The 13,628-nt window shown below is 42.0% G+C and overlaps 1 pseudogene; it reads left to right on the forward strand.

Annotated features, from left to right (window-relative positions):
* Positions 1 to 213: 213 nt before the first annotated feature.
* Positions 214 to 12,821, forward strand: LOC145390105 (chymotrypsinogen A-like; annotated as a pseudogene).
* Positions 12,822 to 13,628: the final 807 nt, after the last annotated feature.

The raw sequence follows: 13,628 nt of genomic DNA on the forward strand, positions 1-13,628 counted from the left end.
ATTTTGCGCCAATCTGAAACGCATTGAACTTTAATGAAATCGAACTCCAGTGAAATGTGCACGAATGACTGAGAGAAACTTGTAAATTATGAGTACCGGTGTAGGGCGAGCTGACACTAATATAAGGAGTGTCATGACATTTTGCGCCAGTTCTAAACGCACCTCAGACTCGTGTTGACGACGTTAAGGCTATATCGATGTGTTTTGGTGGCGATGGCGGGGGTTGTGGTAGAGGTTAATATCTTACCAGCGGATGCCAAGATTTTATCAGCGGATGCCAAGATCTTACCAGGGGAAGAAGCCAAGCTCTTACCAAGGGATGAGGCTGCTAAGTTCTTACCTGGGGAAGAAGCCAAAATCTTACCAGAGGAGGAGGCTAAGATTCAACCACGCTCTTTCTCGTGCGGGACAAGCTCTGTGACCTTACAAGCGGGCCAGTCCGTTCCCTTAACCTCCCCTAACTATCCCTACGCCTATTCCAGCCCACTATACTGCCGCTGGATAGCTCAGGCACCCATAAACACAGTTATACGCGTCTACTGCCCAATTTTCAACGTTTACAGCAGTCCCCTGTGCCAGATGGACCGTTTGACCATATCCCAGAATGGCTTGGACAATCTCAGCGACGGGATCTCCTACTGTGGGGGCGGATACATTGATGTCACCCTGAATTCAAACCGTTTCGTGGCCACCTTCATCACTAGCGTCAAAATATTCCCCTACAGAAACAATGGATTCTCCTGTATTCTGACGGCCATGGCGAGGTACTGTACTTGTATATGTCCTTTGCCTCAGTTGTATATATGACTTTTTTTCATACAAGATGGTGCATTGCATAACCCTCCTCTTCCACTGCACCGAGAGATTTATTGCACTTTGTGGGCACGGCTTATTCAACGTTATCAACGTTTAGTGTGGATTATCTCTCCATTTTCTAATTTCACTGTGACACACGCCCACACCAACATACTCAGCTGCCCCTGCAACACACAAGTTACCGTGAAATGCATAAATCATTGAACCCTATTGTACACAGCATAGCAGGCTTCGTAACATCTCTACCTAAGCGATTTTATCTGCGTCTTATACATCAATATCCCTTGAGGGGATATTTTCCCGCATCTGGTCAGGTCAGGTGCGGGTAAGGGGATGGGTCCACTATGATGTGGCAGGGGTAAACCAGCTCCTCTGTCGGGCCCTGCTGAGGATGTCGCTGCTTAAACTGCACAGTTGACTCTCGTGCGGTGTGGTGCGGTGAGGATCTGTCCCTTCTTCCCTTGGGGCTATGATACGAGTTAATGTGAGTGTTTAGATGAGTAACTACCCCCGCTAATACCAATACACCAGTCCTGTATAAGACGGTAGGTGTTAGCGCCGAAATGGTGACATGTAGAGGTGTATGGTAAGCAGGAGGACTACTGGGCCTTGGGAGCAGGCTGTGAAGCCTATGTACAGGGTCGGACACATTAAAAAAAAAAAAATATGAGTGTGTGGTCCTGTCTGGGCTACCTGCCTATCCTTGAGGGAAGCAGCCTAGGTATATAGATAGATAGATCCTCTTGTGTATTGTTGGTGCAAATTATGTCGATATTAAACGACATGAATACCATACGCGATGATGATAAGGTGTAATATGCAAAATAAATCGTAGAGAAAAGGGTGCTACGAAGCCTCCAGTGCTGCTCAGAATCCAGCCCTTAATTTTGTATACAGTACAGGATGGTCCGTAAATAGCGCTCTACTAGAAACTCCTTTGGCTCAGTCTGCTAGTCTTGGCCAAGTGTGACAATGAGAGTAGGAAGTGAATACATTATGCAGAGCAGGCATTGACAATGACACTGACTGAGCCGTGCCCGTAACGCACGAGAGATGGCCAGAGGGAGTAAATGAGGAGAGTTATTTATTGTCTGTCTATAGCCATACGCCTTAATACCGTAAGGGATGGCCACAAACAAATCGCCTCCATGTCGCCCTGTTTCCTGCCCTCCGCCTAACTCATAACCCCACCCCCTCTCTCTCTCATATACTTCTCCACTTCATTCCCCCCATCTCATCCTCGGTCTCCCCACCTCTCTCGTCCCCTCCATCTAGCTCACATACACTCTCCTTGTTAGTCTCTCACTCACCTTCCTCTCCACCCTGTATTCTGGCGCTGGAGAGAGACACCTTCACGTGGTGGCATCGGTATGACCTTAGTCCACCATCCTCCTCTCGGAGGTTAGAGAGGGAACTGAGGGGGACCAGTATACCCGAGCAACATCTCCCACCTCCCCTTCGGTATCACCACATGAAGGCGTCTCTCTCCAGAAAATAGATACAGCCTTCATCAACCCATTCACTGCTAAATATCCTTCCAAAGCTGAAAACAATCCTTTAATGGTAACAAGGGTAGGATAGACATGTAACTAAGTATCAGGGCCCTTCTGTTAATGACCTGCCCCATGGTATGGTGCGAGGTGTGGTGTGGGAAGGTGATTTGGTGTGGTGTGTGAGAGGGCGGTGTGGTGTGTTGTAAGGTGTGGTGTGTAGTGGGAGGGCGATTTTGTGTGGTATATGAGATGGTGGTGTGGTGTGTTGTGAGGCGTGCTGTGGTGTGGTGTGGGAATATCGATGAGAGTAGTTTATCGTAGTTTACCATTGCTCTCCGCTGCTGCCAGTATCGATGGAAGTCGCCGTAGACAGACGTAGAGAGATAGGGAGGTTGGTTGTAAATTGTCCAAGTACCACCATTATAAGGTCGTGAGGCGTCGTATGGCTCGAACTTGCCGTTGCTTAGTAAAATGATGTGCCGTCGACTAGAGTGAAAAGGTACGCCTCTCTTTCTCACCTTCTCCCTTTGTGTATCACAAGCGAGGTGAGTTACAGAGCACTCTTGGGTTACGGAGTTAATTGTACACAGTTATATCGACGCGTGATTGACAACGTAACGTAGCGTGATGGCAAAACCTCCTAGCTAACCCCATCTCTGTCTTCCGCCCTTGATCGTATTTTTGGGCCCTCTCTAACCTCTTCTCTCAGGCTGTCTCTCAGGTTCTCTAATCTTCCTACACGTGATTTGGGACTTATATCCCCCTCTGGCTTCCAGCTAAAGTGTGTGGGCATACGTGTGCGCACGAATGTGCGCGCGCGCGCGCGTGTGTGTGTGTGTGTGTGTGTGTGTGTGTGTGTGTGTGTGTGTGTGTGTGTGTGTGTGTGTGTGTGTGTGTGTGTGTGTGTCGGTCATGTTTCCGGCACATGATCAGAGCTGTTTGGCATTCCTGATTAGTCCGGGACAACCAGATTGTGGATATACATTATGTGGATTGACATTCCTACTGAGAAGCTGTGTATGTCTCCTGCAGACACTACATCCTGCACATTGTGATATGAGATATATACTAATGCCTATATAATGCCTACATATTGGTGATTTGGTGTGATGTGTGACAGGGTGGTATGGCGTGTTGTGAGCTGTGGTGTGGTGTGCGAAGGTGATTTGGTGTGGCATGAGAGGGTGGTGTGGTGTGTGGTGAGGTGTGATGTGGTGTGCGGAGGTGATTTTGTGTGGTGTGTGACAGGGTAGTATGGTGTGTTGTGAGGTGTGATGCAGGCTTGGTTCCACGTACAAGTACTTGTGCTTGTACTTGGACTTTACAAACTTTTGAGTACTTGTACTTGTATTTCCACTTAAGTACAAAATTTTGAGTATATGTACTTGAGATTTTAAAAATCAGTGTACTTGTACTTGGGCCAAATGTACTTGAAAAATCAAGTACTTTTAAGTACTTTTCCAGTACAGTACAGTAATAATCATATAAGGTACATTGCATAAGTACACTGTAATTTAATAACATTAACTGTTTTAACTATGACATTAAGCAAATTATAATAAGTTTTTTTTAGTTGTACTGTTTGCTTTACTAAACAGTATGTCTGTCAATTATTAAATACTAGTGGTAATTCTATTATTTCCATTGTAGCTACTACTGTAGGGTAGTAGTACTATCTGGCAACTCTGGTGCAACACACTTCAAGACTGAACAGGCAACAACATGTAGACTTTCTTCCTGTCTGCAACCTGGTCACTACTGTAGTTTAGTCTTTCAGTAGCCACCATTTATAGCACTACGAGTGGCATCATGGCATCACCTAAGGATTCAGGCATATGGAGCCACTTGAAATTACCAGGATATACTACTGGAACATTCAAGACAGTCTGCAAGCAGTGTGATATTGATATATCAAGCTCCAAAAATGTTACATCCAACCTTTACAAACATATGAAAGTAAGCACAGCTTGCTAAGGTTAACAAGTAGTATTAGTAATAGTAGCACCAACACCCCCCGCCAACTAAAAGAAGAATTTGTATAATACCCAATGAGTAATCCAGCTTCCTTCTATGCACATGGGGCAGACAAAAAGTAAGCCCGCCTGCAGCCGGCTTTTATTTTATTTTCTAGGTGTTTTTCAAAGTTTTAGGGAGTTTTTAAACAATATTAAATTCTAAAATAATATTGTAGGACTTCCAATGACTTTCGCAGACGAGTTTACCCTTTCACTGCCTCTACTTTCTTACATGCACGAGGTTCAACCTGTTTTTCACTCCCCAGCTGTATTTTTTATAAATTTGATAATATCTACATCATTTTTAAGACCGGCGAGGGGGTGGGGCGACAGCCCCAAGGTTAGGTTAGGTTGTCAGATTAGGTTAATGACAATAAAGTTGTCAGATATATATATATATATATATATATATATATATATATATATATATATATATATATATATATATATATATATACTTAATATATGTGCATCTTAATAGTTATTTTTCCCTTTGTTTCAGCGGAAACACAGTGCTTTATATGAGAGGAAAGTCAGCACTCGTGTCAACACTACTGGGACTAGCCAGTCAACCACGGAATGCTTTGTTACAGTGTCAGACCCAAAGAAATGTGCGACACACGATGCTCGTCAAAAGTAACTTGATGATGCACTAGTGCTCTTTGTGGCATGTGATCTTGTGCCTTTTTCTGTTGTAGACAGCCCTTACTTTAGTGGTTTACTTATTGCAGCTGACCCTCGCTATCAGATGCCAACACGCCAGAGATTCCCCGATACCACTACTGACACAAATGATGACACTGACTTGGAAGATGATGATCTTGATGATTTTGATGGTGCTGATTCTGCTGAACTGTTTGAAGAATTAGCAACTGAGCATAACTCCTGCTTTGCTCATACATTGCAGTTGGTGGTAAAAGATAGCCTAAAAGATGCAGGACACTTAAATATTACACTCAGCAAAGCATCAAAATTGGTATCTTTTGTGCATAGGTCAACAATAGCCACAGATGGTCTGGAAGGAGAAAAAAAAATAGATCAGGTTGTGCCACTCGCTGGAATTCACAGGTGAAGATGATCAGATCTGTTTTGCGAGGGCCAGAAGAAAAGCTAAGTAGTTTGGATGGTGCCCCAACCCTTGGAGCATATGATCAAAATATTCTTTAAGATGTGCTAGAAATTTTTGAACCATTTGAGGAGGTCACTGACTGTGCCCAACGACAGAACTCTGTTTCCTCAAGTCTAGTTATTCCTTGTGTACGGGGGCTCAAGTTTCACCTAGAGCAGATGCAGTCAAAGTATAATAGTGCTCTGGTATTTGAACTGAGGAAGTCAGTACAGAAACACCTACAGCTGAATGAAGATCGAAAAATATATTAACTGGCAACCATATTTGAACCAAGGTTTAAAATGGATTGATGTTCTGAAGAGGAGGAAAAGGCGAACCTGAAGTCCTCTGTCATAACTACAGCACAGTTTATGGCCAAAGAAGCTACAGTTCCTGCAAGTATGAATCCCGGCACAGAACTTCCAGAAGATAATCCAGGGCCCAGTTCAGGGAATTCTGAACCAAAGAGGAAGAACTGTTAAGTTTTATGGCCACCCCAGCTCAACAATCAACAGCTGTAACAGAGGTGCAGGAGTCCATTAATACTGAAATTCAAAGATACCTGAGTCAGCCATGCATTTCTGATGAAAGGGATGTAGCCTACTAGTATACTGAAAGGAGAACATGGAGACATTTCCAACTCTAGCAAAGATGGCACAAAAATACCTATCTGTCTCTGCTTCTTCTGCACCTGTGGAAAGGATCTTCAGCATCGCTGGAAAAATCTTCCGCCCGCACAGATATCAGCTTGCAGATAAGAATTTTGAGTCTATGATGTTTGTGAAATCCAGTGATAAGTCCTACAGGTAGCTGGTACAGTATTGGTAATGGTATCAGTACTTTGAAAAGCAAATTTGGATGACCAGTTAACTCTTACGTGCCTGGTGTATCCAGCTGAATGCCACTACCCATGGGGGCGGGGAGGGTTTTTTAATAAAAAGTTGAGAAATTTTCATGTGTTACTATCTATAAGCATTGAAATTAACTGGATATTGTACTGTACATATTCCAAGATTGACTTTCATATTGAACACCAACGATGACCTGACCACCATTTTGTGTTGAGGTTTTGTCATATGGCCACTGGCGTGGCTAACTGCACTTTGGCCTATAAATACAAATTTGTCAGAACACGGCTCAGCAAACTGTTTTAAGACATAAAGAGTTTGGTCAAATGTGGATTTTTGGTGTTCAAACAAGGCAAATAAATGTGTGATAACCTGCCCTGTAACAAGTTGCAAACTTTAACTTCTGTAATTGACAGTTTTAGAGCAACCACAAACGTTTCACAATGTGGGCATTAAATGCACCATCCACCTGGACCTCTCACAGGTTGAGCTTAGTACAGTATTTGTTAATGTTTAATTTTCCGACATTATTGCTTACTAGGCAAATCATTAAATTCAAACTAAGGAAATTATAATTTGCTTGCATATTTTTCTAAACTGCAAGTATCACACTTCTCGTTTATAGCGCAAATCTATTTTGTATTATTAAAATTTGTATTATCAGTTAAACTAGAAAATTTACTAGAATTTGTATCATTACCTTTACCTGCGAGTTGGCCCACTTCTGATCACCTTCACTCACAAAGCCCTATGGGCATCTCTTGCCGCCCTGTAGGTAGATCTTCACCTCCCTTAGGCGCTGTGGGCCGAGGTTCACTGTCTAAAATCTGAGAACTACACAGATAGGTACTTTTGGGGGGGGCTTAACTCTATTCATTTTAGTAAGATCACTGTATTATATTACCATAATATGCTTCTTCACTAGATATTTGTTACTGAAATTGAAATAAACATGTCTATAAAAAATAATAGATAATCTGTTGAAATGTACTTTTACTTAAGTACACTGTCAAGCACTTGGACTTAAGTACTAGGCAAATCTTCTGTACTTGTACTTTTCTTCAGTACTTGTACTTGTTCACAAGTACTGGCACATGTACTTGGACCCATGCCTGGTGTAATGTGTGGTGGGAGGGTGATATTGTGTGGTGTGGTATGTTGTGAGAGTGGTATGGTGTGTGGTGTGGAATGGTATGGTGTGTGGTGTGCCGTTGTTTGGTGTGTTGTGGTGTGTTGGGTGGTGTGGTGTGGTGTGGTATGATGTATGGTGTAGTGTGGTATGGTGTGGTGTGGTGTGGTGTGGTGTGTTGGCTGGTGTGGTGTGGTGTGGTGTGGTGTGGTGTGGTATGGTTTGGTGTGATGTGTGTGGTTTGGTGTACACGGTATGGTATGGTGTGGTGTGGTGTGATGTGGTGTGGTGTGGTGTGGTGTGGTATGGTTTGGTGTGATGTGTGTGGTTTGGTGTGGTGTGGTGTGGTGTACTTGGCTAAAGTTGCTGAAGTCTACAGGGGTGAAGCACATCATGTCTGAAGCATGCTAGTGCGTGACAGAGGGACGGGGTAGTTCCTTAAGATTCATCCCCATCTAAAAAATACATCAGTGCATTGAGTGTGTGTGTGTTTTTTTTTTCATTCAGTGCGTATTTTTCACTTAGACAACCACTAGTCGGTTTGTCTTCATCGAACAGAACTGGGGCACTCCCACAAATTGCATGCTAATTTGTGGTTGCATGAAATTCTGAGTTATGAGGTAGGAATGAGTCTCCCTGGTTGCTGGTTAAATCAACTGACTACACGCGGCCATCAGCTGCGCTGCAAGGGGCTAGGGACGTTCGTCAGGTTAGAATAAACACGTTGTAGTTGGCCTGTCTGCTACCTACAACTCTCCAGGTATTAACTAAGTCTTCTGTAATTCCTCAGATCAGGCACCACTCGTCCCCGACCTCCTACGTCTTCGCCACAGACAGGGCAGTGCGGCCTGAAAAATCCATCCAGGATTGTAAACGGCCAGGATGCTGGGCAGAACGAGTGGCCGTGGCAGGCAGCCGTTCGCAACAAGGTGACCAACGCGCTATTTTGCGGAGGAGTGCTGATTGCCGATCGCTTGGTAGTGACGGCTGCCCACTGCGCTGCACACTACCCCATGGATCAGATCTACGTCACACTTGGAGACCATTGGAGAGACCCGACCAGACCGACACGGTACACCATTACAGCGCAGGTCTCCAAAGTCATCATACACGAGGCCTACGACAGGCAGACGGTGAACAACGACATAGCTCTCCTGGAACTGAAGCAGTGACCTACAGTAACGGCGTGAAACCAATCTGCCTGCCCTGTTCCGTCACGCCACAGAAACTCGAGGGACAGAACGGGATCGTAACTGGCTGGGGTGCGACGTCCTCACTGAGGGACACATGGGTGTCAAAATGACACCTCTGTGGGGGTTCAGCCTCTATACACCTCACAGGTGTCAAGGTTTGGAAGAAAATTGAGGAGAGTTCGTTTCGTATCATGCACTTGGCTAGAACTGAAGTAAATTGCATTCCTCATAATTTTATTAAAGACAATTTTATTTGAAATGTACTTAAATAGTGAAAAAAGTTTTTGAAAAAGCAGTTTAAAGGTTTAACTGCGAATAATTAGACAACGAAACCTCCATTTCTTTGCTTCGTGTTGGCGGACTTCGGTCTTTTGATTCTTTGCATTACGTGTGTGCCTAAGCATTTTTGTCACGTTTCACTTTCTTGGCAATTACATTGATAAATACGGACAGTGTAAGTTATGCTCAGAGCATTGGTATTACAGAGTACTGTATAGGATTCAATATTCCTTAACTTCTGTGCAAAATGAACATGAGAGTCAGATTCAGTTGTTCCTTTTGTAATTTTGAGACTAGGTATTTTAACTGACTCACTTCATTATATGGACGGCCACGCTTTATGCGTGGGCTTTAGATTACAATGTATTGTTAGTAGCTGCTTTAAGATGTATACCAGTATAAGGTCTTGGCTTAATCATATAAAGCTTAAACATCCTATTTTTGCTCAGGAGCATTTTCAGTCCCCCAACACGACATATACAGTAGTGTTGAAACATTGAACAGTGATGCAACAGGTACTGAAGATGCAGCAGTCCTTCATATTGATGAACTCCAAATGTGCAAAATCAACATTTAAGGCCAAAATTGGATTATGAGAAGGTAGTACGGTACCGCAGGTAGTATCATGCTTAACCTACTCTTAGAGAAGAACACCATATTCACTGTACTTAAAATCCATCAGATCTTAATAATGTATACCTGTTTCCCTAAAACTTGAAGAAATTAACCACTTTTATTAAACTTTAACTCCTTCAATCATTAATGAATTACTAAATGTGGGTAGAGACTGCTATTCTGTACAACATGTTTACCACATTCATTGTACAGAACTTGAAAAACATCAGTCCTTAATGATTTGCCATGCTGTGGCAAGGCTTAGTTAACCACTAGGAACACAAATACCCTGCACATCATGATTCTTTGGTAGCGTTTATTTGTCAACGGTCAGTGGGTCTGCTAGGCCAGACAGCCTGAGGTTACACAAAAATAGCAACCTTAATTTTGCAAACATCCACTTTTTTTTTTTTTCCCCATCAGTGGTGGTTGTGCATTGGCATTACTTAATTTTCAGTGTATGATTTGACCTTTTCAGAATGGTGCCATCTCATTTTTTTTTTCCTTCATCAGATGCTATACAGTGTGCAGCTCTTCATCTAATTCAGGGGAATGTTTAGAAGAAACTTGACTTCATAAGGAAAGATAATGAAGTTAGTGAAACAAGTGCTGACCCGTGTATTTCATGGCAAGGGGAGTCTTTTCTTGATGGTTTATTCAAGATTTATGTTGAAAATGTAGTTGTTGCTGAGTCAAGGTGCCCAATTAGTGAATTTCTCTGTTTACTTGCCACATTTTATGTATTAAACACTGCCTTTCAAAAAAAAAAAAAAAATGGTGCCGATAAGCACTTTAACTTTCCTTCAGGAAATGGTGCTAGGGCACAGTGACTCATGTAAAAAAGATGTAAAATGCATAAATCTTGTGGCAATGCCAAACTGAAACAAGGTACTGTAGTGGAAATGGTCAGTCAAATATGGTCTTTAGTCTGGAATTATTTTTCTATGTGGCAAATATTAGGTGAAGCTACACAGCATTTACAGTAAACTCTCGCTATATTGAACCTTGCTAATCCTAACTTCTGCTATACCAAATTCTGTAGATCTATCAAATAACATTCAAATAAAATGAACAATGAGCCAGTTCACTGAGATGTCCCAGCTGCTAGATCATACAGTAGTAGGAAAAAAATAATAATTTTTAATGCATTTCTCTGTTCTGTTCATTACTGATTGAAAATATTCAATATCTAATTTGAGGTTGTGTGTGTGTATTGAGTGTTTCATTTTTCTTTACGCTATTATTTCCTATGTTTATTGAAGTGCGCCATTGCAGTATGTCTGCAAGTGAGACTGAGGTTGACCTGTACTGACATCAACAGGAAATGTAATCCAGAGAAACAGGTGAAAAATTTGGCAAAAAAGTATTGTAACTTATTAACAATGGATTCCCCTACATTATTAGCATATTGTTATGTTACAGTGTATGTGTATGATGATGTTTCATTCATGTACTGCTTTTGTTCCCTACAGTATTAGTATTGTCTTACTGATACCATACGATACAGGTCCTCCCCTGCATAATGTTGGAATGCATTTGGGAGAACCCATCGTTATGCCAGGGTATCGTATAGCGGGGATGATATAACGTAAAGTACAGGGATGTTTGGAAGCTTTGGGATCCACCCCCAACAAAGTCCAAAACCCACCTACGTGAGTCCAAAATCAAGTTTCTAGCTCACCTAATCCCCTAAATAGCTTTAAAACAAGCTAACCTAAGCCTAAAAACAGCTAATATCTCACCTAAACCCAAATATAAAATATGAAAATCATCAGATATGAATCTGGAAGGAAATCAGACTTAGTAAACTGGACCCCAAAATGGCAGTGTTTATCCCACCTATGACTAAAATCATCCTAAGCAAAAATCAGTACAAATAAACCTATTGTATTATCAAAGTCAGAACAAAATCATTATTCGTTGAAATCAACAAACACATCAGGTAATACCAAGGACTGGCCGTTGCTAGGGAGGGAAGGATGTTAATTTTTTGCCATCAGTTAAAGCAGGGTATGGTATAAAGGGCCATCGTATAGCAAGGAGTGACTGTACTGAACTGTATTTAATGAGTCATGTTGTGTTGTGATATTCCTGTACGTATAAAATGACTTGTTTAACCATAGTCATTGACAGAGGCATTGATATTTTATTGTTTATTAGCTACATGAGTGTTCATAGGAGTCAGTATTTTTACTCTCACTATGTTGTGCCTTAAAAACATACTCATTATCTCATGGTAATTAAAATGTATACTTGTAAAAAATAGCATTGTATAGGTATTTTAGGTTGTTTTGCAATGTGTTTGGTAATAAAGTTTTTTATATTCATATACTTCAATGGCTTAATGAATCCTGATAATCATTTGACTTTCATAAAGCCAGCAGAATATTAACCAGTATCAATTTGTATGAGTAGCTCCACCCTATAATTGTGATATTGGATGTAGGCTAGACACCCTAAGCGACACCCTTAGATTATTGGCTTGACGCCTTCTAAGATGACAGACTGACACCCCTGAGTGTGCAGTTGACACTTCTGAGGTGTAAGACCGAGACCTCTGAGTGTTTGGTTGACACCCATAAGGTGTAATATTGACAACCATGAGTGTTTGGTTGACTCCCATAATGTGCAAGATGGACACCCTCGAGATTTCAGTTGACACCCATAAGGTGCAATATTGACAACCATGAGTGTTTGGTTGACTCCCATAAGGTGTAATACTAACACTCCTAAAGTGTCATATTGACACCCTTGAGTGTTAGGCTGACACTTCTAAGGCGTCACCATGACACCCTCATAGCTATCACTTTGACTCAGTCTGACACCCCAAAGGTGTCCAGCATACACCTTTGGGGTGCCACTTTGGACATCGTAGCCTGACACCCCAAATGGTGACACTTTGACACCCCTGTGTCCCTCAGTGTCTGGAGGATCATTCAGCGAGGCGCTACAGGAGGTGGAGCTTCCCCTGATGTTCACTGCAGACTGCCAAGGCTACCTAGGGAACGTCGTGACCTCAAACATGATCTGCACCTACAAGCACAACCACGATGCCTGCCAAGGAGATTCTGGAGGTCCTCTGGCTTGGAAGGGAGAAGACGGGAGGTATTATCTCGTGGGGGTTGTGTCCTGGGGCTACGGTTGCGCCGGTGTGGACACTCCCGGGGTATATGCTAAGGTCACCCACTACCTCGCCTGGATTCAGATAAAGACGGGTATCACTGTATGTCCGTAGAGCCATAACTTACCAGCAACCACATACAGACGTGAGCTAAAGGTTGTATTCTAAGTTGCTTTGGAGATTCCACAACCCTTCTTTCCGAGCAATTATTTCACACATATACACCTTAGCACCGCCTGGTTGCATCTGAGATTTAGTAGCATCTCTTCCTCGGCTACCTGTTTGCATATTACAACTTAATATCGTCTTGTATGCTATTAATGTAAAATATGTTGATATAACGACGATATAAATAACAGAGAAGCGAATCTTAGGTATAAAAAGCAAACTAAGCCGCTCAAGAATATGTGCCAGAGATGGGATGGGCACCTATGAAGTAAAAAGGGAATATGGCACGATAACTTACTACTGCATCAAACATAATAGTTGTATATGTAGGTATAGATACTGATTTCATCCTTTTGGCTATGTATGGTTTCTCTTAATAAAATAGTCTGGAAATAGAAGTAACAAAACATCTAACTTTGGCCATCAGAGTACCAGCACCACACAATATGATACAATCTCAGTGTACATTTGTGCAGAACACCGTTATAATGTACAGGAAAATAAATATCAATTGTTCATCGTGTATCATTTTCTAACGACTTTAGTACCGTAGTTTATTTTGGTCTATTTCTCTATTTATTTTTTTATTTACTTTGTACTGCCTCCTGATCATCTGATTCAGTTCTAAAGCAACCTAGATTCAATCCCTTCACTGAAATGTTTTTTTTAACATACGATTATTCTTGCTATCCTCAGACGATTTTATTAGACGGTTGTTTTTGTTTTTTTATTCTAGACAAGAGAGCCATCAAACTGAAGGGATTTGATATAGCCTTCAGTAACTCAATTTCCTACCAGAAGTCCTTCATAAGTTAAATAAAATCAACTGGTGGTAGCAGGAGT

The sequence above is a fragment of the Coenobita brevimanus genome, unplaced genomic scaffold (genome assembly GCF_032717465.1).
Source record: "Coenobita brevimanus isolate Jiangsu-jjx unplaced genomic scaffold, ASM3271746v2 jjx.HiC_scaffold_2835, whole genome shotgun sequence".
NCBI lineage: Eukaryota > Metazoa > Arthropoda > Malacostraca > Decapoda > Coenobitidae > Coenobita > Coenobita brevimanus.